The sequence below is a fragment of the Ovis canadensis genome, chromosome 3 (genome assembly GCF_042477335.2).
Source record: "Ovis canadensis isolate MfBH-ARS-UI-01 breed Bighorn chromosome 3, ARS-UI_OviCan_v2, whole genome shotgun sequence".
Classification (NCBI taxonomy): domain Eukaryota; kingdom Metazoa; phylum Chordata; class Mammalia; order Artiodactyla; family Bovidae; genus Ovis; species Ovis canadensis.
The window spans coordinates 177,089,055-177,111,461 of NC_091247.1; the positions used below are offsets into that span (position 1 = coordinate 177,089,055).

Consider the following 22,407-nt stretch of genomic DNA (forward strand, 5'->3'; position numbering starts at 1 on the left):
GTGACCAGATTATCTGTGAGTATAAAATATACACCAGATTTCAAAGACTTAGTGTGAGAAAAATAATCTAAAATATCTCATGAATACTTTTTGTATTGGTTATATGTTGATAATACTGTTAGATTTATTAGATCAAGCAAAATGTATTATTAAAGTATACTTTTTGAAATGAAGCTCTTTAGAAAATTTTAAACAATTTTATGTAGCCTATATTCTATTCTGCGGGATAGGACTACTATAGAAATTTCAGTGTTATTTTTTATTGCAAAAATAAAATAGTTCTATCTCCTCTGATTTTTCTGAACTTTTTCCTTGTAGTGAAGCTGTCAACATGTGTACTAGGAAGAAATTAAAAGTGTAATAAACAGGTTAGTGTATTCATGTCTATTATCCAGAATTGTTTATCTGCCTTTCAATATTACTATGGATATTAGCTCAACCTGTGCACAGAGTTGGACACGACTGCAGTGACTTAACAGCAGCAGCAGCAAGCTTGTTTCAATGTTAATGGCCATGGTGTTCTGTACAGTTTGCAGAATATAAAAATTATATATATACATTTGAAACAGTTCATTTCTGGAGGTTATTAAAAGGCAAGAAAAGATAAGGAAGGGAAAAGGTCCCATGTTAATAACTTTCATATCAGGGCAAGCTGTATTTTGACATATTTGAATGGACTCAATATTTCTAAAGAAGTTGTTTGTTGTTCAGTTGTTAAGTCATGTCTTACTGTTTGCTACCCCATGGACTGCAGCATGCTAGGCTTCCCGGTCCTTCACTATTTCCTGGAGTTTGCTCAAATTCATGTCCATTGAATCAGCGAGGCCATCCAACCATCTCATCCTCTGCTGCCCCCTTCTCCTCCTCCCCTCAATCTTTCCCAGCATCAGGGTCTTTTCCAATGAGTTGGGCTCTTCACCTCAGGTGGCCAAAGTATTAGAGCTTCAGCTTCAGCATCAGTCCTTCCAATGAATATTCAGGACCGACTTCCTTTAGAATTGACTGGTTTGATCTTTCTGTGGTCCAAGGGACTCTCAAGAGTCCTCTCCAGCAACACAATTCGAAAGCATCAATTCTTCAGTGCTCAGCCTTCTTTATGGTCCAGCTCTCACATCTGTCCATGACTACTGGAAAAACCATAGGTTTGACTATACAGACTTCTGTTGGCAAAGTGATGTCTCTGCTTTTTAATACGCTGTCTAGGTTTGTCATAGCTTTCCTTCCAAGGAGTAAACACCTTTTCATTTCATGGCTGAAGTCCCCAACAGCAGTGATTTTGGAGCCAAGAAAATAAAATCTGTCACTGTTTCCACTTTTCCCCCTTCTCTAAAGAAGAGATTATTGCAAAATACCCCTCTCTTGCAAAACTTGGAGCCAATATCTCTTCCATTAGAATATCAAGTAACAATTGGGAATTCTCAAACCAGAGTACTCGAAGGATCAGCTTGCTTTCACATTGGTAAACACCAAGTAACTGTTCAGAAAAAGCATACCTGGATTCAACTGCAAGGCTTCCAATTCTTTTCTTTTTTCCCTGTGGGTTAGTGGAAAATGTAACACCTGAGTATCATACTGATCTTTAGCTTAATTTCCCCTAATTTTGCAGAACCATCCTGCTTCACACCCCTATGATTCTATGTATTTGGTGTGTTTTTAGCATTTAACATAATGTGAAATAATCTCAAGGATTCTCCACCAAATGGAACTGATTATGCAATGAAAATAAACTTGAGGAAGGTTCTGAGACATCACATAAAGTATTTTACTATGTTTCTGTAAGGCTCTTTGCATGTAGAAAGCAAGTAAGTTTGTTTTTTAAATAAAAATGGCCTCAAAAAAAAATAAAGCAAAGTCTTATTCACTGTCTTTGAAGTGTGAGAAAAAAATTTTTTTTCATATGTTAAATGATGACTATGAAATTCAAAGGGGAGAATTACAACCTGAGTGGTGCCTGCCACATGGATGGTCTGCTATGCTTCAAAGCAGTTGGGAGAAGTAATTATGTAGACACTCTGATAGTGCTCAGTAGATACTGAACCTTTTGGACAGAACAGGCAGTTCTTAAATACCTGTCACCAACATTACATGGCAGAGCAAGATGGAACTGAAAGATTCTTATGTCAAGCCTTTAATATTGGTACAACAAAGATGACTTCATCTGTGCAGTTAGTGTACAAGCTGTTCCCACTCATCTCATAGCTCCATGAGGAGAAACTTATTTTGACTTTGACTTGCCCTATTTTTCCTGCATACTGAATGTTGCAACCTTATGTCAACTAAAATTTCTCGGCCTAATAATTATAGCCAGCATTGAAAAACTCTTCCCTCAATTACTCGTGCAAACAAAATGAGGGGAAATAAACTAAACACAGCCTTCTCATCCTCTTGTTACCGCCCCTTCTTCACCTCACAAGCTGTGGTCAAAATGTTTCAGCACCTTTTTCATCTGTAAAATCAAACTCTTTTTCTGCTTAGTTTTACAGAGCTTTGTTTTACTACTATTATATTTTCATTGCTTTATTGCCCTGTTTGGGCAGTGTATTCCCTAAATTTTTAAATCATATTTTTTTCTTTTTTTGGCTGCCCACGTGGCTTGTGGAATCTCAGCTCCCTGACCAGGGATTAAACCTCGACTCAAGGCAGTGAAAGCACAGAATCCCACCCACAGCAGTGAAAGCACTGAATCCTAAACACTGTACAGCCAGGGAGCTCCCTAAATTCTTTGACTTAAAGGAAAGAAACACTATGAAATTATTTTTTCCCCCATTCAGATTCTGATGTCTAAAGGGAGAAATTTGAAGAGGCATGGACTTCTAGAAATATAGGGCTATTATAAGGCTTGTGTATATGAGAAATGAATTTTGACTTGATAGCTCATATACAAGAAAATTTTTAAAAACAAACATATTATGCCCCAGAGAAATCAGGAAATAGATTTGTGGCTTAATTTTGACTCAGCGGTGAGCCTAAATAAACAGACTCACTGCTTTTTCCATCAAAATCTGAGAAGAAATATCCAATACCCTTTCAGACTTACCATTCTTCCATATCTTGCTATGATAAGCCCTAGGAGTCTGGGGACTGTCCTCAAAGTTACTTCGAGTGCTGCCAATTTCTCCCAAGACATAAAGGGTCCATATTCATTATTCCAGAGTGAAAAATGGAAGTAGAATAAGGACAATAAGTTGGGAAATGTTCCCTTTGAAAGTATCAGTAAAAAGTCACATATGCTATGGCTTGTAGGTGGCACTCTCACCCAATGCCATGTTCCATTTTAATTTGGGGAGAATATGTTACCAAAAATTTTATTCTCACTTAAAATGTATTTCCATTTAATTCCACATCTTATTTATAAAAAATGAGGGGGGAAAAGATTTTTTCCTCTTAGTGTTGGAATGATATATGTAGTTTTATTCTCATGTCATTCTACTTTTCAAAAGAGCAAATGTGCTAATAGAGACAAAAGAAGACCAGCTGTAGAGATGATGGAAGAAGCCCAAATGCTCACTATGTACTAATACAGTTATTAGCTTTGAACCAAATTTACTTTATCCTTCTAAAAGACGATCTGATTTAGGGGATGATTTCACTCAAGACTTTTTTTTTTTTTCTTCTAGCATTTAGCCTGGTAGCCTGGAAGTAACAGAGTCAATGTGCTAATATTAGCCTTTTTTTTTTTTTTAAGCACTTTATAGTCTTCAGGCCATAAATTACAGTGTTAGACCAGGGCCAGGCTAACTTATTTTGGCAGATGAGGCATATGAAGCATTTCCTTTGAGGAAAACTAAGGCCACTGGATTAGATCACCATGTGATGGGTACACAATTGATTAGAAATGCTGCTCAAGGAGGTATCAGTAGATACCTCTGTAAGTTAACCAGAGGCACCTACAGTTTATGCAGGTTCTCTCTTAGGATCTTTTATTTTGTTCCTAAACATTTTATTTTTAAAAATTAATTATTTATTTTTTGGTTGCACACAGTCTTTCTCTAGTTGTGGTGAGCTGTGGTTACTCTCTGGTTGTGGTGCACAGGCTTCTCATTGCAGTGGCTTCTCTTGTTGTGGAGCACAGGCTCTAGGGGCAGGGGCTTGAGTAGTTGCAGCTCTGGGCTCAAGAGCACAGGCTTAATATTTGTGATGCATGGGCTCTGTTCCTTTGTGGCTCATGGGTACTTCCTGGACTAGGGATTGAATCTGTGTCCACTGCCCCACCAGGGAAGTCTTTTCCTAAACATTTTAGAACTGATATGGATGAATGTTAACTACACCAAGATGAATATAGGAAAAAACAGGGTATATTTTGGAGAAGAGAATCAATAATGTTCTTGGCATATTAGGAAAATGGTTAGAATTAAAAGAGGAAAAGTTCATTGAGGACAAACTTGGGAGGAAAGAGGATCCCATTCATTCAAAAAAATTATTGAATGCCTATGATGTGCTAAGCACTGTTCTAGGTGGTAGCTGAATTTCCAGAAGCTCACAGAATAATTCAACATTAAGGGTCTAAAGTTGACACATGGGGCTTCCCAGGGGCTGCTGGTGTTAAAGAACCTGCCTGCCAATGCAGGAGACATAAGAGACATGGGTTTTATCCCAGGTTTGGGAACTGAGAAGATCCCCTCAGGGAGGAAATGACAACCCACTCCAGTATTCTTGCCTGGAGAATCCCAAGGACAGAGAAGCCTGGTGGGCTCTTTGTGACCATATAGGGTCACAAAGAGTTGGAAATGACTGAAGTGACTTAGCATGCACACAAAGTTGACACACTGAATTGCCACTTGAATTTGTGGAGGATTAACAGGGACCACATGTATCCTTCCTCCTTAAACAACTGAAAGTCTGGTCAAAATCTATGAAGCTGGTTTTTGGACATTGGAAAATAGGCAATTCAGGGCAGAGAATTTTCTGCCAAAAAGGAGGAAGAAAGCCTAAGATGAGCCCGATGAATGTTTCAGTTTACTGCCTGGGGAGTTCTCAGGTCCTGCATAGAGAAGGGGATACCAGCAGGCTGGGTGATCTTCGTGAGCTGCAGGACAGAGTTCAGGGATGCTCAGGCAGATAGACTTCACAGGGCATAGAACTTGAGAGAAGGAAGTTGCAATGAGAGAGTTCCAGATATCTTCAGAGGTTCTCCCTGAGTCTTCAGTTAAATAATAATTCCCAAATTTCACAATATTCAGGAAACTACCAACACTGGAGAAGAAACCATAGCAAAGGAGATGGTGGCTAAGTTCCCAGAGCACACAGAGATCTGGGAATAGTTTGTTCCTGCTAGCTAGAATAGAAAGACTTCCAAACATACAAGGAACTGAGGGAGACTTCAGAAGCATATTGCCTCAATAGAAGGCCCAAATTAACCCTAAAGGCTGTTCTGCACCCACCAAACAAAGCTCAAGAGCAAGTCTTGAAAATATCAAACTCTTTCCAAGTAATTCAATTGCATCTTATTGGAAAGTACAAAAATATTTAAAGGATTACAAACATATCCAATACCCTCCAAAAATTAAACTTGCAAAGTCTGACATTAAAAATTACCAGATGTGCAATGAAGCAGGAATATAAGATTCAGTATGAGGAGAAAATCAATAGAAGCAGACTTAGAAATGATATAGATGGTGGAAATAGTAAAAGACATAAAACAGCTACTATAAATATATCCCATGTGTTCAAGGAGTTGGGAGGAAAGCATGAGCATGACCAGAAGAGTAAAAGACCCAAGTCGAACATCTACAGTTGAAAAGCAAACTGGATGGGACACAGATTAATGGAAGATTTGACATGGCAAGAAAAGATCAGTGAATTTGAAGACTGCAATAGAAACTACCCAAAATGAAACACAGAGATTTAAAGACTGGAGAACATGAATAGACCATCAGTGAGCTATGGGACAACACCCAGCAGCCCAGCATATGTGTACTTGGAGTTCCAGAAGGTAAGGAGAGGCAAGTGGAGACAGACCAAATATTTAAAAGAAACAATGGCTGAACTTTTCCATGTTTGATAAAATTTGAAGCATGGCTTGGAAAAAGATCCAGGGGATCTTTTTTTCTTTTTTAAACCATAGCTAGTTTTTTTAAAAAAAATATTTTTTGGCTGTGCTAGGTCTTCATTGCCGTGAGGGCCTTTCTCTAGTTGCAACAAGTGGGGGCTACCCTTTGTTGTGGAGCACGGGAACTAGGGCACACAGGCTCAAGTAGTTGCAGCACGTGGGCTCAGTAGTTGTAGCTCCCCGACTCTAGGGCACAGGCTCAACAGTTGTGGTGCTGGGCTTAGTTGCTCCACAGCATGTGGGATCTTCGAGGACCAGGGATGGAACCCACGTTTCCTTCACTGGCAGCAGATTCTTTCCACTGAGCCACCAGGGAAGCCATCAGCAGCCCTTTAAAAATTATTTTTATTATACAAAGCACTATCTCAGAAGCCTCTTTAGGTAGAAGGCTCTCCTTCTGTTTCTCCATCTTCTCTGCTTAGCATAGACTTTTAAAAAAAACTATAAATTAATTTATTTTAATTGGAGGCTAATTACTTTACAATATTGTAGTGGTTTTGCCATACATTGACATGAATCTGCTACAGGTGTATATGTGTTTTCCATCCTGAACCCCCCTCCCACCTCCCACCCCATCCAATCCCTCTGGGTCATTCCAGTGCACCAGCCCCAAGCATCCTGTCTCATGCATCGAACCTGGACTGGCGATCTGTTTCACATATGACAATATACATGTTTCGATGCCATTCTCCCAAATCATCCCACCCTCTCCCTCTCTCACAGAGTCCAAAAGACTATTATATACATCTGTGTCTCTTTTGTTCTCTCACATATAGGGTTGTCATTATCATCTTTCTAAATTCCATATATATGCGTTAGTATACTGTATTGGTGTTTTTCTTTCTGGCTTACTTCACTCTGTATAACAGGCTCCAGTTTCATCCACCTCATTAGAACTGATTCAAATGTATTCTTTTTGATGGCTGAGTAATATTCCATTGTGTTTATGTACCACAACTTTCTTACCCATTTGTCTGCTGATGGACATCTAGGTTGCTTCCATGTCCTGGCTCTTATGAACAGTACTGTGATGAATATTGGGGTACATGTGTCTCTTTCAATTCTTGTTTCCTCGGTGTGTATGCCCAGCAGTGGGATTGCTGGGTCATACGGCAGTTCTATTTCCAGTTTTTTAAGGAATCTCCACACTGTTCTCCATAGTGGCCGTTCTGGTTTGCATTCCCACCAGCAGCGTAAGAGGGTTCCCTTTTCTCCACACCTTCTCCAGCATTTATTGCTTGTAGACTTTTGGATAGCAGCCATTCTGACTGGGGTGAAATGGTACCTCATTGTGGTTTTGATTTGCATTTCTCTGATAATGAGTCATGTTGAGTATCTTTTCATGTGTTTGTTAGCCATCTGTATGTCTTCTTTGGAGAAATGTCTATTTAGTTCTTTGGCCCACTTTTTTGACTGGGTCGTTTATTTTTCTGGAATTGAGCTGCAGGAGTTGCTTGTATATTTTTGAGATTAATTTTTTGTCAGTTGCTTCGTTTGCTATTATTTTTCTCCCATTCTGAAGGCTGTGTTTTCACCTTGCTTATAGTTTTCTTTGTTGTGCAGAAGCTTTTAATTTTAATTAGGTCCTATTTGTTTATTTTTGCTTTTATTTTCAATACTCTGGGAAGTGGGTCATAGAGGATCCTGCTGTGATTTATGTCGGAGAGTGTTTTGCCTATGTTTTCCTCAAGGAGTTTTATAGTTTCTGGTCTTACGTTTAGAGCTCTAATCCATTTTGAGTTTATTTTTGTGTATGGCATTAGAAAGTGTTCTCATTTCATTCTTTTACAAGTGGTTGACCAGTTTTCCCAGCACCGCTTGTTCAAGATATTGTCTTTAATCCATTGTATATTCTTGCCTCCTTTGTCAAAGATAAGGTGTCCATAGGTGTGTGGATTAATCTCTGGGCTTTCTATTTTGTTCCATTGATCTATATTTTTGTCTTTGTGCCAGTACCATACTGTCTTGATGACTGTGGCTTTGTAGTAGAGCCTGAAGTCAGGTAGGTTGATTCCTCCAGTTCTATTCTTCTTTCTCAAGATTGCTTTGGCTATTCGAGGTTTTTTTGTATTTCCATACAAAATTGTGAAATTATTTGTTCTAGTTCTGTGAAAAATACCGTTGGTAGCTTGATAGGGATTGCATTGAATCTATAGATTGCTTTGGGTAGTATACTTATTTTCATTATATTGATTCTACCAATCCATGAACATGGTATATTTCTCCATCTATTTGTACCTCTTTGATTTCTTTCACCAGTGTTTTATAGTTTTCTATATATAGGTATTTTGTTTCTTTAGGTAGAAATATTCCCAAGTATTTTATTCTTTTCATTGCAATGGTGAGTGGAATTGTTTCCTTAATTTCTCTTTCTGTTTTCTCATTATTAGTGTATATGAATGCAAGGAATTTCTGTGTGTTAATTTTATATCCTGCAACTTTACTATATTCAATGATTAGCTCTAGCAATTTTCTGGTGGAGTCTTTAGGGTTTTCTATGTAGGGGATCATGTCATCTGCAAACAGTGAGAGTTTTACTTCTTCTTTTCGAATCTGGATTCCTTTTATTTCTTTTTCTTCCCTGATTGATGTGGCCAAAACTTCCAAAACTATGTTGAATAGTAGTGGTGAGAGTGGGCACCCTTGTCTTGTTCCTGACTTTAGGGGAAATGCTTTCAATTTTTTCACCATTGAGGATAATGGGTTTGCTGTGGGTTTGTCATATATAGCTTTTATTATGTTGAGGTATGTTTCTTCTATTACTGCTTTCTGGAGGGTTTTTATCATAAATGGATGTTGAATTTTGTCAAAGGCTTTCTCTGCATCTATTGAGATAATCGTATTGTTTTTATCTTTCAATTTGTTAATGTGGTGTTTTACATTGACTGATTTGCGGATATTGAAGAATCCTTGCATCCCTGGGATAAAGCCCACTTGGGCATGATGTATGATCTTTTTAATATGTTGTTGAATTCTGTTTGCTAGGATTTTGTTAAGGATTTTTGCATCTATGTTCATCAGTGATATTGGCTTATAGTTTTCTTTTTTTGTGGCATCTTTGTCAGGTTTTGGTATTAGGGTGATGGTGGCCTCATGGAGTGAGTTTGGAAGTTTACCTTCCTCTGCAATTTCTGGAAGAGTTTGAGTAGGATAGGTGTTAGCTCTTCTCTAAATTTTTGGTAGAATTCAGCTGTGAAGCCGTCTGGTCCTGGGCTTTTGTTTGCTGGAAGATTTCTGATTATAGTTTCAGTTTCTGTGCTTGTGATGGGTCTGTTAAGATTTTCTATTTCTTCCTGGTTTAGTTTTGTAAAGTTATACTTTTCTAAAAATTTGTCCATTGCTTCCAAGTTGTCCAATTTATTGGCATATAGTTGCTGATAGTAGTTTCTTATGATCCTTTGTATTTCTGTGTTGTCTGTTGTGATCTCTCCATTTTCATTTCTAATTTTGATGATTTGATTCTTCTCCGTTAGTTTCTAGATGAGTCTGGCTAATGGTCTTTCAATTTTATTTATCTTCTCAAAGAACCAGCTTTTGGTTTTGTTGATTTTTGCTATGGTCTTTTTTGTTTCTTTCGCATTTATTTCTGCCCTAATTTTTAAGATTTCTTTCCTTCTATTCACCCTGTGGTTCTTAATTTCTTCCTTTACTAGTTGCTTTAGGTTTAGAGTTAGGTTATTTATTTGACTTTTTTCTTGTTTCCTAAGGTAAGCTTGTCTTGCTATGAACCTTCCCCTTAGCACTGCTTTTACTGAGTCCCACAGGTTTTGGGTTGCAGTGTTTTCATTTTCACTCATTTCTATGCAGATTTTGATTTCTTTTTTGATTTCTTGTATGATTTGTTGGTTATTCAGCAGCGTGTTGTTCAGCCTCCATATGTTGGAATTTTTAATAGTTTTTCTCCTGTAGTTGACATCTAATCTTACTGTATTGTGGTCAGAAAAGATGCTTGGAATGATTTCAATTTTTTTGAATTTACTAAGGCTAGATTTATGGCCCAGGATGTGATCTATCCTGGAGAAGGTTCCCTGTGCACTTGAGAAAAAGATGAAATTCATTCTTTTGGGGTGAAATGTCCTATAGATATCAATTAGGACTAACTGGTCTATTGTATTGTTTAAAGTTTGTGTTTCCATGTTAATTTTCTGTTAGTTGATCTATCCATAGGTGTGAGTGGGGTATTAAAGTCCCCCACTGTTATTGTGTTACTATTAATTTCCCCTTTCATACTTTTTAGCATTTGTCTTACATATTGCAGTGTTCCTATATTGGGTGCATGTATATTTATAATTGTTATACCTTCTTCTTGGATTGATCCTTTGATCATTATGTAGTGTCCTTCTTTGTCGCTTTTCACAGCCTTTATTTTACAGTCTATTTCATCTGATATGAGTATTGTTACTCCTGCCTTCTTTTGGTCTCTATTTGCGTGGAATAACTTTTTCCAGCCCTTCCCTTTCAGTCTGTATATGGCCCTTGTTCTGAGGTGGATATCTTGTAGACAGCATATGTAGGGGTCTTGTTTTCGTATCCATTCAGCCAGTCTTTGTCTTTTGGTTGGGGCATTCAACCCATTTACATTTAAGGTAACTATTGATGAGCATGATCCCGTTGCCATTTACTTTGTTGTTTTGAGTTTGAGTTTACACACCCTTTCTGTGTTTCCTGTCTAGAGAAGATCCTTTAGCATTTGTTGGAGAGCTGGTTTGGTGGTGCTGAATTCTCTCAGCTTTTGCTTGTCTGTAAAGCTTTTGATTTCTCCTTCATATTTGAATGAGATCCTTGCTGGGTACAGTAATCTGGGCTGTAGGTTTTTCACTTTCATCATTTTAAGTATGTTCTGCCATTCCCTCCTGGCCTGAAGAGTTTCTACTGAAAGATCAGTTGTTATCCTTATGGGAATTCCCTTGTGTGTTGTTTGTTGTTTTTCCTTTGCTGCTTTTAATATTTGTTCTTTGTGTTTGATCTTTGTTAATTTGATTAATATGTGTCTTGGGGTGATTCGCCTTGGGCTTAACCTTTTGGGACTCTCTGGGTTTCTTGGACTTGGGTGGCTATTTCCTTCCCCACTGTAGGGAAGTTTTCAACTATTATCTCCTCAAGTATTTTCTCAGGGTCTTTCTTTTTGTCTTCTTCATCTGGGACTCCTATGATTCGAATGATGGGGTGTTTGACATTGTCCCAGAGGTCTCTGAGGTTGTCCTCATTTCTTTTAATTCTTTTTTTCTTTTTTCCTCTCTGCTTCATTTATTTCTACCATTTTACCTTCTACTTCATTTATCCTATCTTCTGCCTCCGTTATTCTACTGTTGGTTTCCTCCAGAGTGCTTTGATCTCATTTATTGCATTATTCATTATTGATTGATGCTTTTTTATTTCTTCTAGGTCCTTGTTAAACCTTTCTTGCATCTTCTCAATCCTTGTCTCCAGGCTATTTATCTGTAACTCCATTTTGTTTTCAAGATTTTGGATCATTTTCACTATCATTATTCAGAATTCTTTATCAGGTAGATTCCCTATCTCTTCCTCTGTTGTTTGGTTTGGTGGGCAATTATCCTGTTCCTTTATCTGCTGAGGATCTGCCTTTTCATCTTGTTTACATTGCTGTATTTGGGTTCAGTTCAGTTCAGTTCAGTCGCTAAGTCGTGTCCGACTCTTTGCGACCCCATGAATCGCAGCATGCCAGGCCTCCCTGTCCATCACCATCTCCCAGAGTTCACTCAGACTCACGTCCATCGAGTCCGTGATGCCATCCAGCCATCTCATCCTGGGTCGTCCCCTTCTCCTCCTGCCCACAATCCCTCCCAGCATCAGAGTCTTTTCCAATGAGTCAACTCTTCGCATGAGGTGGCCAAAGTACTTGAGTTTCAGCTTCAGCATCATTCCTTTCAAAGAAATCCCAGGGCTGGTATCCTTCAGAATGGACTGGTTGGATCTCCTTGCAGTCCAAGGGAACTTCGAGAGTCTTCTCCAACACCACAGTTCAAGCTCATCAATTCTTTGGTGCTCAGCCTTCTTCACAGTCCAACTCTCACATCCATACATGGCCACAGGAAAAATCAAAGCCTTGACTAGACGGACCTTAGTCGGCAAAGTAATGTCTCTGCTTTTGAATATGCTATCTAGGTTGGCCATCACTTTTCTTCCAAGGAGGAAGCCTCTTTTAATTTCATGGCTGCAGTCACCATCTGCAGTGATTTTGGAGCCCCCCAAAATAAAGTCTGACACTGTTTCCACTGTTTCCCCATCTATTTCCCGTGAAGTGACAGGACCAGATGCCATGATCTTCGTTTTCTGAATGTTGAGCTTTAAGCCAACTTTTTCACTCTCCTCTTTCACTTTCATCAAGAGGCTTTTTAGTTTCCTTCACTTTCTGCCATAAGGGTGGTGTCATCTGCACATCTGAGGTTATTGATATTTCTCCCAGCAATCTTGATTCCAGCTTGTGTTTCTTCCAATCCAGCGTTTCTCATGATGTACTCTGCATAGAAGTTAAATAAGCAGGGTGACAATATACAGCCTTGACGTACTCCTTTTCCGATTTGGAACCAGTCTGTTATTCCATGTCCAGTTCTAACTGTTGCTTCCTGACCTGCATACAGATTTCTCAAGAGGCAGGTCAGGTGCTCTGGTATTCCCATCATTTTCAGAATTTCCCACAGTTGATAGTGATCCACACAGTCAAAGGCTTTGGCATAGTCAATAAAGCAGAAATAGATGTTTTCTGGAACTCTCTTGCTTTTTCGACGATCCAGCGGATGTTGGCAATTTGATCTCTGGTTCCTCTGCCTTTTCTAAAACCAGCTTGAACATCAGGGAGTTCACGGTTCATGTATTGCTGAAGCCTGGCTTGGAGAATTTTGAGCATTACTTTACTAGCATGTGAGATGAGTGCAATTGTGCAGTAGTTTGAGCATTCTTTTGCATTGCCTTTATTTGGAATAGGAATGAAAACTGCCCTTTTCCAGTCCTGTGGCCACTGCTGAGTTTTCCAAACTTTCTGGCATATTGAGTGCAGCACTTTCAGAGCATCATCTTTCAGGATTTGAAACAGCTCAACTGGAATTCTATCACCTCCACTAGCTTTGTTCGTAGTGATGCTTTCTAAGGCCCACTTGACTTCACATTCCAAGATGTCTGGCTCTAATTAGTGATCACATCATCATGATTATCTGGGTCGTGAAAATCTTTTTTGTACAGTTCTTCCGTGTATTCTTGCCACCTCTTCTTAGTATCTTCTGCTTCTGTTAGGTCCAGACCATTTCTGTCCTTTATTGAGCCCATCTTTGCATGAAATATTCCCTTGGTATCTCTGATTTTCTTGAAGAGATCTCTAGCCTTTCACATTCTGTTGTTTTCCTCCATTTCTTTGCATTGATCGCTGAAGAAGGCTTTCTTATCTCTTCTTGCTATTCTTTGGAACTCTGCATTCAGATGCTTATATCTTTCCTTTTCTCCTTTGCTTTTCACCTCTCTTCTTTTCGCAGCTATTTGTAAGGCCTCGCCAGGCAGCCATTTTGCTTTTTTGCTTTTCTTTTCCATGGGGATGGTCTTGATCCGTGTCTCCTGTACAATGTTACGATTCTCATTCCATAGTTCATCAGGCACTCTATCTATTAGATCTAGGCCCTTAAATCTATTTCTCACTTCCACTGTATAATCATAAGGGATTTGATTTAGGTCATACCTGAATGGTCTAGCGGTTTTCCCTACTTTCTTCAATTTGAGTCTGAATTTGGCAATAAGGAGTTCATGATCTGAGCCACAGTCAGCTCCTGGTCTTGTTTTTGTTGACTGTATAGAGCTTCTCCATCTTTGGCTGCAAAGAATATAATCAATCTGATTTCGGTGTTGACCATCTGGTGATGTCCACATGTAGAGTCTTCTCTTGTGTTGTTGGAAGAGGGTGTTTGCTATGACCAGTGCATTTTCTTGGCAAAACTCTATTAGTCTTTGCCCTGCTTCATTCTGCATTCCAAGGCCAAATTTGCCTGTTACTCCAGGTGTTTCTTGACTTCCTACTTTTGCATTCCAGTCCCCTATAATGAAAAGGACATCTTTCTTGGGTGTTAGTTCTAGAACATCTTGTAGGTCTTCATAAAACCGTTCAACTTCAGTTTCTTCAGCGTTACTGGTTGCGAGCAAGCGCACTAAAGCGCAGGTGGCGAGGTCAGGGGCAGCGGCCTAGAGTGCCAGGCTGCCACGATGCAGGAACGGCGGAGAGGAGCTACCCTGCATCTGAGGTCAGTGGCGGCCAGGAGGAGACACCCCGCATCCAAGGTCAGGGCGGTGGCCTGGAGGAGCTACCCCGTGCCTGAGGCCAGTGGCGGCCGGGAGGAGACACCCCATGTCCAAGATCAGGGGCGGCCAGGAGAAGCCACTTCATGCCCCAGGCCAGGGGCAGTGACCTTGAGGAGCCACCCAGAGCCCGAGGCCAAGGGCGGCAGCTGGTAGGAGCCACCCACGCCCAAGGCCGGCCGGGAGGAGCAGCCCGAGGAGTGGTGGCTGTGCAGGCACAGGAAGGCCTAAAGGAGCTATCCCACATTGAAGGTCAGGAACGGCGGCGGTAAGGAGATACCCCTTGTCCAAGGTAAGGAGCAGCGGCTGTGCTTTGCTGGAGCAGCAGTGAAGAGATACCCCACGCCCAATGTAAGAGAAACCCAAGTAAGATGGTAAGTGTTGCAAGAGGCCATCAGAGGGCAGACACACTGAAACCATACTCACAGAAAACTAGTCAATCTAATCACACTAGGACCACAGCCTTGTCTAACTCAATGAAACCAAGCCATGCCTGTGGGGCAACCCAAGCTGGGTGGGTCATGGTGGAGAGGCCTGACAGAATGTGGTCCACTGGAGAAGGGAATGGCAAGCCACTTCAGTATTCTTGCCTTGAGAGCCCCATGAACAGAAGGAAAAGGCAAAATGATAGGATACCAAAAGAGGAACTTCCCAGGTCATTAGGTGCCCAGTATGCTACTGGAGATCAGTGGAGAAATAACTCCAGAAAGAATGAAGGGATGGAGCCAAAGCAAAAACAATACCCAGCTGTGGATGTGACTGGTGATAGAAGCAAGATCTGATACTGTGAAGAGCAATATTGCATAGGAACCTGGAATGTTAGGTCCATGAATCAAGGCAAATTGGAAGTGGTCAAACAAGAGATGGCAAGGGTGAATGTCAACATTCAGTGAACTAAAATGGACTGGAATGGGTGAATTTAACTCAGATGACCATTACATCTACTACTGCAGGCAGGAATCCCTCAGAAGAAATGGAGTAGCCATCATGGTCAACAAAAGAGTTCGAAATGCAGTACTTGGATGCAATCTCAAAAATGACGGAACGATCTCTGTTTGTCTCCAAGGCAAATCATTCAATATCACAGTTATCCAAGTCTATGCCCCAACCAGTAACGCTGAAGAAACTGAAGTATTTGGGTTGGCCTTTCTGTATTCTGGCAGTTTGTGGTTCCTCTTTATTGTGGAGGTTCCTTGCTGTGGGTGTGGTTGGGACGGGTGGCTTGTCACGGTTTCCTGGTTAGGTAAGCTTGTGTCGGTGTTCTGGTGGATGGAGCTCGATTTCTTCTCTCTGGAGTGCAATGAAGTGTCCACTGGTGGGCTCTGAGATTTCAGTGGGTTTGGTGTGACTTTGGGAGCCTGTATATTGAAACTCAGGGCTATGTTCCTTTTTTGCTGGAGAATTATCATGGTATTTCTTGCTCTGGAACTTGCTGGCCCTTGGGTGGTGCTTGGTTTCAGTGTAAGTATGGAGGCTTTTGATGAGCTCCTATTGATAATGTTCCCTGGAGTCAGGAGTTCTCTGGTATTCTCAGGATTTGGACTTGAGCCTCCTGCCTCTGGTTTTCAGTCTTATTCTTACAGTAGCCTCAAGACTTCTCCATCTATACAGCACCAATGATAAAACATCTAGTTTAATGATGAAAAGTTTCTCCACAGTGCGGGACACCTGGAGAGGTACACAGAGTTACATGGAGAAGAGAAGAGAAGATGGAGGAGGGAGATAGAGGTGACCAGGAGGAGAAGAGGGGGAATCAAAAGGGGCGAGAGCAAGCTAGCCAGATATCTCTTCCCTATGTGCTCTCCACAGTCTGGATCCGTCAGAGATGTTCATGGAGTTACACAGAGAAGAGAAGAGGGAGGAATGAGACAGAGGTGGCCAGGAGGATAAAGGGGGGAATCAAAAGGAGAGAGACAGATTCAGCCAGTAATCAGTTCCCTAAGTGTTCTCCACCGTCTGGAACACACACAGAGATTCACAGAGTTGGGCAGAGAAGAGAAGGGGGAGGGAGGAGACAGAGGCAACCTGGCAGAGAAAAAGGAGTCAAAAGGGGGAGAGAGCAATCAAGCCAGTAATCTCATTCCCAAGTAAAAATGGGTACTGAAGATTGGGTTCTTAAAGGTACAAAATTGTACCCTCCTGGCGGATGTCAACCATCCAGAATCCCAAGAAGACTTGGTTAGCAACAAAGCCTACTTGCAGTTGGTAGAGGATGCCTCTCTGGGGCCAGGATTGCCCCCCTTCCAGCTGTGGCTGCTCTCACCCACCTGTCTCTGGCGGGGGATGGGCTGGTCCGCAGCTGGCTAGCTCTGCTCAGTCCTTTGTTCTGTGAGTGGGCCTGGCAATGTCTTGGGTTAGGGCTTTTTGTGGGATAGCTATCTCAAGTCTGGGCTGCTATCTCAAATAGTTCCCTCAGATTGCCCTCAGGGCATTCAGACCTGGTCCTTACCCTAAGCAATGCAGCCCACGCCTCCCTGTCCAGCCCCTTCTTGCTAGTGGTGGATGCGAGCGTCTGGGCTGCTTCTCTGCTGGGAGTTGCCATTCGGCATGTAATCTGTGGGTTTTATTTATTTATTTTTCCTCCCGGTTATGTTGCCCTCTGAGATTTCAAGGGTTGCCACAGACCCGCCAGTGAGAGTGTTTCCTGGTGTTTGGAAACTTCTCTTTTTTAAGACTCCCTTCCCAGGACAGATCTCCTTCCCTACCTCTTTTGTCTCTTTTTATCTTTTATAGTTTGTCCTACCTCCTTTCGAAGACAATGGGCTGCCTTTCTGGGTGCTTGATGTCCTCTGCCAGTATTCAGAACGTGTGTTGTGGAATTTGCTCAGCATTCAAATGTTGTTTTGATGAATTTGTGGAGGAGAAAGTGGTCTCCCTGTCCTATTCCTCCACCATCTTAGGACCGCCCCCCCAGCACAGAGTTTTAAGATCCAGCAGATCCAGCTCAAATCCTACAGTCTCCCCAAAAGTTCCCAGTCCCATGCAACTGATTTCATCCTTTCCTGACATGGATCCCTTTTAATTACCATTTGTTTGACAATTAATCATGTTGACAGGAGTTCTTGTATAGTTGTTTCTATTTGTAGCATTGTGTGTGTGTGTGTGTGTGTGTGTGTGTGTGTGTGTGTTCAGTAGTGTCCGACTCTTTGCAACCTGCCAGGCTCCTCTGTCCATGGGATTCTCCAGTCAAGAATAACTGGAGTGAGTTGCCATGTTTATGTTTTTCTTTCACCCAAGCTCTGGATTCTATCCCTTCAACCTTCAGAATAGTCTCCTCTTTTCCTATTCAGGTATCTACTATTGCCAAAAAAATTTAAAGGTTTAACGACTAAAACCTTCCCATGTTCCTTCCACCCTACTTGATTCCTAGCTATTGTTTCATCTCTTCCTCTTCTTAACTAAATCTCTGAAAAGATTCTTCTTTTTTTCTCAGTGTCACTTATATCTCCATCCACTGCTTTATAGTTTTCCCCTCACCACTTTCCTAAAATTGTTCTCATAAAGGTCTCCGGTTACCTGTTGCTGTTGTTCAGTTGCCCAGTTGCCTATTTGCTACCAAATCCAGCAGATTCTTTAAGCTTTAATCTTTGTTTATTCAACAAATGTTATTAAATATATGCTGTGCACATGGAGCTGGAAATATGATGGTAAGAAGTACAGAAGTCCTCCTAGAGCTCAAGTCTGGCATGGAAGTCAATTAAGTAACAAGATATGGCCTTGGTTGATGGTGGCTACTCCCTCCCATCTGAACAACTCTTTGATATTGGCTTCTGAGATGCCATCTTTTCTGGACCCTCTTTACCTAATTCTAACTATACCTTAATGGCCTTTTGCTGGCCTGCTCTTCCTCTACCTGTCCCGTGAGTACAGGGGTTCCTTTCCCTCTGGTTCCTTCCTTGGCAGCCTTCTGAATCTACATCTCAAGTTTCCACATGATCTCATCCAGGTCCCTGGTTCCATCTTTGTACTACAGGCTGTAACAACCAAACCTATATCTTCAGTCCAGACTTTTCTCCTAAGCTCCAGACTTGCTCTACTGAACAGCTTCATGTGGATGTCCACAAGTGGTCCAAAATAAACAAGTCTCAAATTGAATTATTATTTACCCTAAATTTGTTCTCCTTTGTAGTCCTTAAATTAGTACATGCTACCTTGTCATTGGCTCAGATGGTAAAGCATCTGTCTACAATGCAGGAGACCCGGGTTCCATCCCTGGCTTGGGAAGATCCCCTAGAGAAGGAAATGGCAATCCACTCCAGGACTATTGCCTGGAAAATCCCATGGACAGAGGAGCCTGGTCAGCTACAGCCCATGGGGTCGCAAAGAGTCAGACACGACTGAGCGACTTCACTTCACTTCACTTCACTTCATCATAGCCTTAAACCTTGGCATCATCCTCAATGTCTCTGTCCTTCAAATCTCACAACCAGTTGGTCACCAAATTGTATTGATTTGCTTTGATGGGTCTCAAATGAGTCTTTATTCCTATAGCCAGTGCCTTAATTCAATCTTATAATTCTTTTGGATCCATTAGTCATACCTCCCTGCTTCTGGCCTTGGTTTCTTTCAGTCAGGTCCATGCATCAAGTAGATGCATCTAAAGTGGAACCCAATTATGTCACTTCCATATCTCGAATTGAATATCTTTTGATAGCTCTCCACAGATGTCCAAATAAAACTCAAAACTCACATCATGACCCATAATGCCCCAACCGCCCACCTCCTCTCTCTCTTCATCCAGAATTACTCAGTTCCTTGGATGCCTCATATATCCTGGTATTTGTCCTTGAACCTCTTTCTACTGATCTTGCCCCCTCTTCTTGGCATTCTTTAACACTCATATCACCCACTGCTCCACCTAAACAATTTCCCTGATACTTTCCTTCTCCAAGGTGAGATTAGATGTCCTTCCTCAGTACATCCATAAAATATTCCACATGTATTCTTTGTGGAACATTCATCTTTTTAAACTTTTTTATTTTAATTAATTAATTTATTTGGCTGATCCAGGTCTTAGTTGTGGCACATGGGATCTTTAGTAGTGGCATGCAAACTCTTAGTTGCATCATGTGGGATCTAGTTTCCTGGCCAAGGGTTGGATCCAGGTCCCCTGCATTAGGAGTAGCCACGTGACCACCAGGGAAGCCCCATCAGTATTTTGGATTTTAATCATTTTAATAGGTATGTGGTATAATCACCTTGTAGTTTTAATCTGCAATTTCCTAATTATATATGATGATAGCAATTTTCATATTTTTATTAGAAATCTGTATATCTTCTATAATAACAGATTCAATTTGCTAAGATATTTTAAAGAATATTTACCTCTGTTTTCATGAAAGGTATTAGTCTATCGTCTTATTACAATGTCTGTCTGCTTTGGGTATCCTATTAATTTTGGTCTCACAGAATGAACTGGGAAGTGGTTTTTCCTTTCCAATGTTCTGGAAGAGTTTGTGTAGAATTGGCATTATTTCTTCCTTAAATGTTTGGGAGGATTCACCAATGAATCCATGTGGGTGTCCAGTTTTTTTTATGGGAATATTTTCAACTATACATCCAATTTCTTTTATAAATATAAGGCTATTCAAACTATTTATTTCTTTTGGAGTAATTTTTGATAGTTTGTGGAGTTTTGTCATAGATTTTTACCCTTGGGGTTTTAAAAATTTTGCTCCCTAGGTACTCTGTGTTTATATAGGCCATTTAATTTAAAAACTATGCTGACAGTTTCTTAGAATTTTCTAAGGTTTGATTTGGAAAATTAGACTGATAGCATAACAGTGTATAAACTAGTACGGTTAAGATGTCCCTAAGAAAATGTAAAAGTAGCATTACTTGATTGTCATGGGGTCACATATTTTAATATAAGTAAAAAAATTGAAATATTGATATTGGAATATCTTTAATCATAAAACATTTTTCACAACTCTATTTTGCAGATTACAATGTGAAATTTTAATAAGATTACTGAAATTTTAAGTATTTTGTTTTGGTATAAATAACTATTAGTATTATTGTATTAATAACTATTAGTAACTATAAGTATTAATATTTAAGATAAGAATATTACTGATAGATTAAGCACTTCTGTTTATATAGGTCAACCTGTTCTCTTTTTTACTTTTCTTGGGGGTAATCATTCAACTCCTCTGGGCTTCAATTTATTCACTGATAAAAATGAGGCAATTAGACTAGATATTTTGCTAACATTTCTTCTAGAATGGTATTATTCCAGTACTTAGAACTTACCATGAAAAAAGCTTGTGATGTTAACTGTGAATCAAAGTATTTATTTTTAAAATGCTTTAATCTAATTATGTTAGTTTAAACATAAGTATACACAGATACCTAGTAAATATTTTGTAGAGAGTTTGTGAAATGAGTTTTTTCCAAATTTATTTATTTGTAAGCTGCCAATTGAAAGTAATATTGTTTGGGGAAGAGAAGAAATGGGGTCACAAATAAAATTGTTACACTTCATGTTCCAAAGGAAGATAAATGCTTAATTTAAAGCTATCTATCTGAAAGCAAAGCCAGAGGGACACTTGCTTTAGTGTCAGTTCTTTTGTTTATTAATCTTACTAAAAAGAAAGGTAAAATGGAATGATTTTGAAAGGATACCTTGGCACCATTGCAGCATTTGTTTAAAGTACAGGGTTAAATTGTGGGAATTTAAGTTCTTCAGGAATTCTGAAAATCAAGTTTGTTTCGGGGAAGAACTTGATCAGAAACAAAACAGTTTTTGCTGAATGTTACATTGTCTGGGCACTTCACCAGCACATGGACACAATTTATTCTTTGATGAGAGCCATGCTCTAGTTCAGATAAAAACATTTCACAGAGGGTCTTGGTAGAATATATTTAAAAGGAAACCTTTAAAAATCATATTATGATTACAACATACTGTATAAAGATATAGATTGGTGATGGACAGGGAGGCCTGGCGTGCTGCGATACATGGGGTCGCAAAAAGTCAGACACGACTGAGTGACTGAACTGAACTGAAGTCATTGTTTCTCCTTTGCTCATTCTTGGAATATTTTTAAAACTAAAAATTAAAAATTTTAATGAAAAGGTTCTGGAAATCTTGAGGGTGGCTTACCATTCAGTTTGTCTTTCTATCCCAGAAGAAAATTATACATTTTAAATAAAGGTAAGTTCAGGTTGGGCTTCCCAGGTAGCACTAGGGGCAAAGAACCTGCCTGTCAATGCAGGAGATGTAAGAGACACAGGTTCAATCCCTGGCTAGGGAAGATCCCTGGAGGAGGGCATGGTAACCCACTCCAGTATTCTTGCCTGGAGAATCCCATGCATGGATAGAGGAGCCTGGTGAGCAACAGTCCATATGGTCGCACAGAGTCAGACACGATTGAAGCAACTTAGCCCACACACAGGTTCAGGTCAGTTTGGTGTTTTGGATGCTTCTGGTAGTGCCTTGAAACACCTCCCCCAGGCCCACGTTAGACTTCAGCCACAGGTAGTGGACAGTTCACTTCAACCTCAGACTCACCTCTCACTGACAACCACTCCCCTCAAATGAATGCCTCATCTCTCCACTTCCCAACAGTGTCCTTTTCCAGGTCATGGGAGCCCTTGAGGCCTAAAGGAAAATGTATCCCCAAAGTGGAGAGGAGAAATGTCCTCAACTAATGGATCCAGACTAGTGGATATACAATCCAACCTCTAGTTCTTCTGGTGGACAGTTCTGAGAAGCACCTGCTCATTTCTAAAGGGGTGCTGGGCATGTCCCTGGTGGCTCAGTGGTAAAGAATCCACCTGCCAATGCAGAAGTGGATTTGATCCCTGATCTGGGGAGATCCCACATGCTGTGGAGCAACTAAGCCCCATGCACCACAACTACTGAGCCTGTGCTCTAGAGCCTGGGAGCCACAACTACTGAAACCCGAGTGCCCTAGAGCCTGCGCTCCTCAACAAGAGAGGCCACAGCAAGGAGAAGCCCACGCATCACAACTAGAGAGTAGCCCCCACTCACTGCAACTAGATGAAAGCCCAGGCAGCAACGAAGAGCCGGCACAGCCAATATATAAATAAATAAG

The 22,407-nt window shown here is 40.5% G+C and overlaps 1 long non-coding RNA gene across 2 annotated transcripts in view; it reads right to left on the reverse strand.

Moving 5' to 3' along the window:
• Positions 1–22,407, reverse strand: part of LOC138437599 (uncharacterized) — a 40,484-nt gene that overhangs the window by 17,749 nt on the left and 328 nt on the right. For both annotated transcript variants that reach the window (XR_011256037.1, XR_011256036.1), the window contains exon 2: positions 1,494–1,534. This is a non-coding gene — a long non-coding RNA (uncharacterized lncRNA). The remainder of the gene's footprint in view (positions 1–1,493; positions 1,535–22,407) is intronic.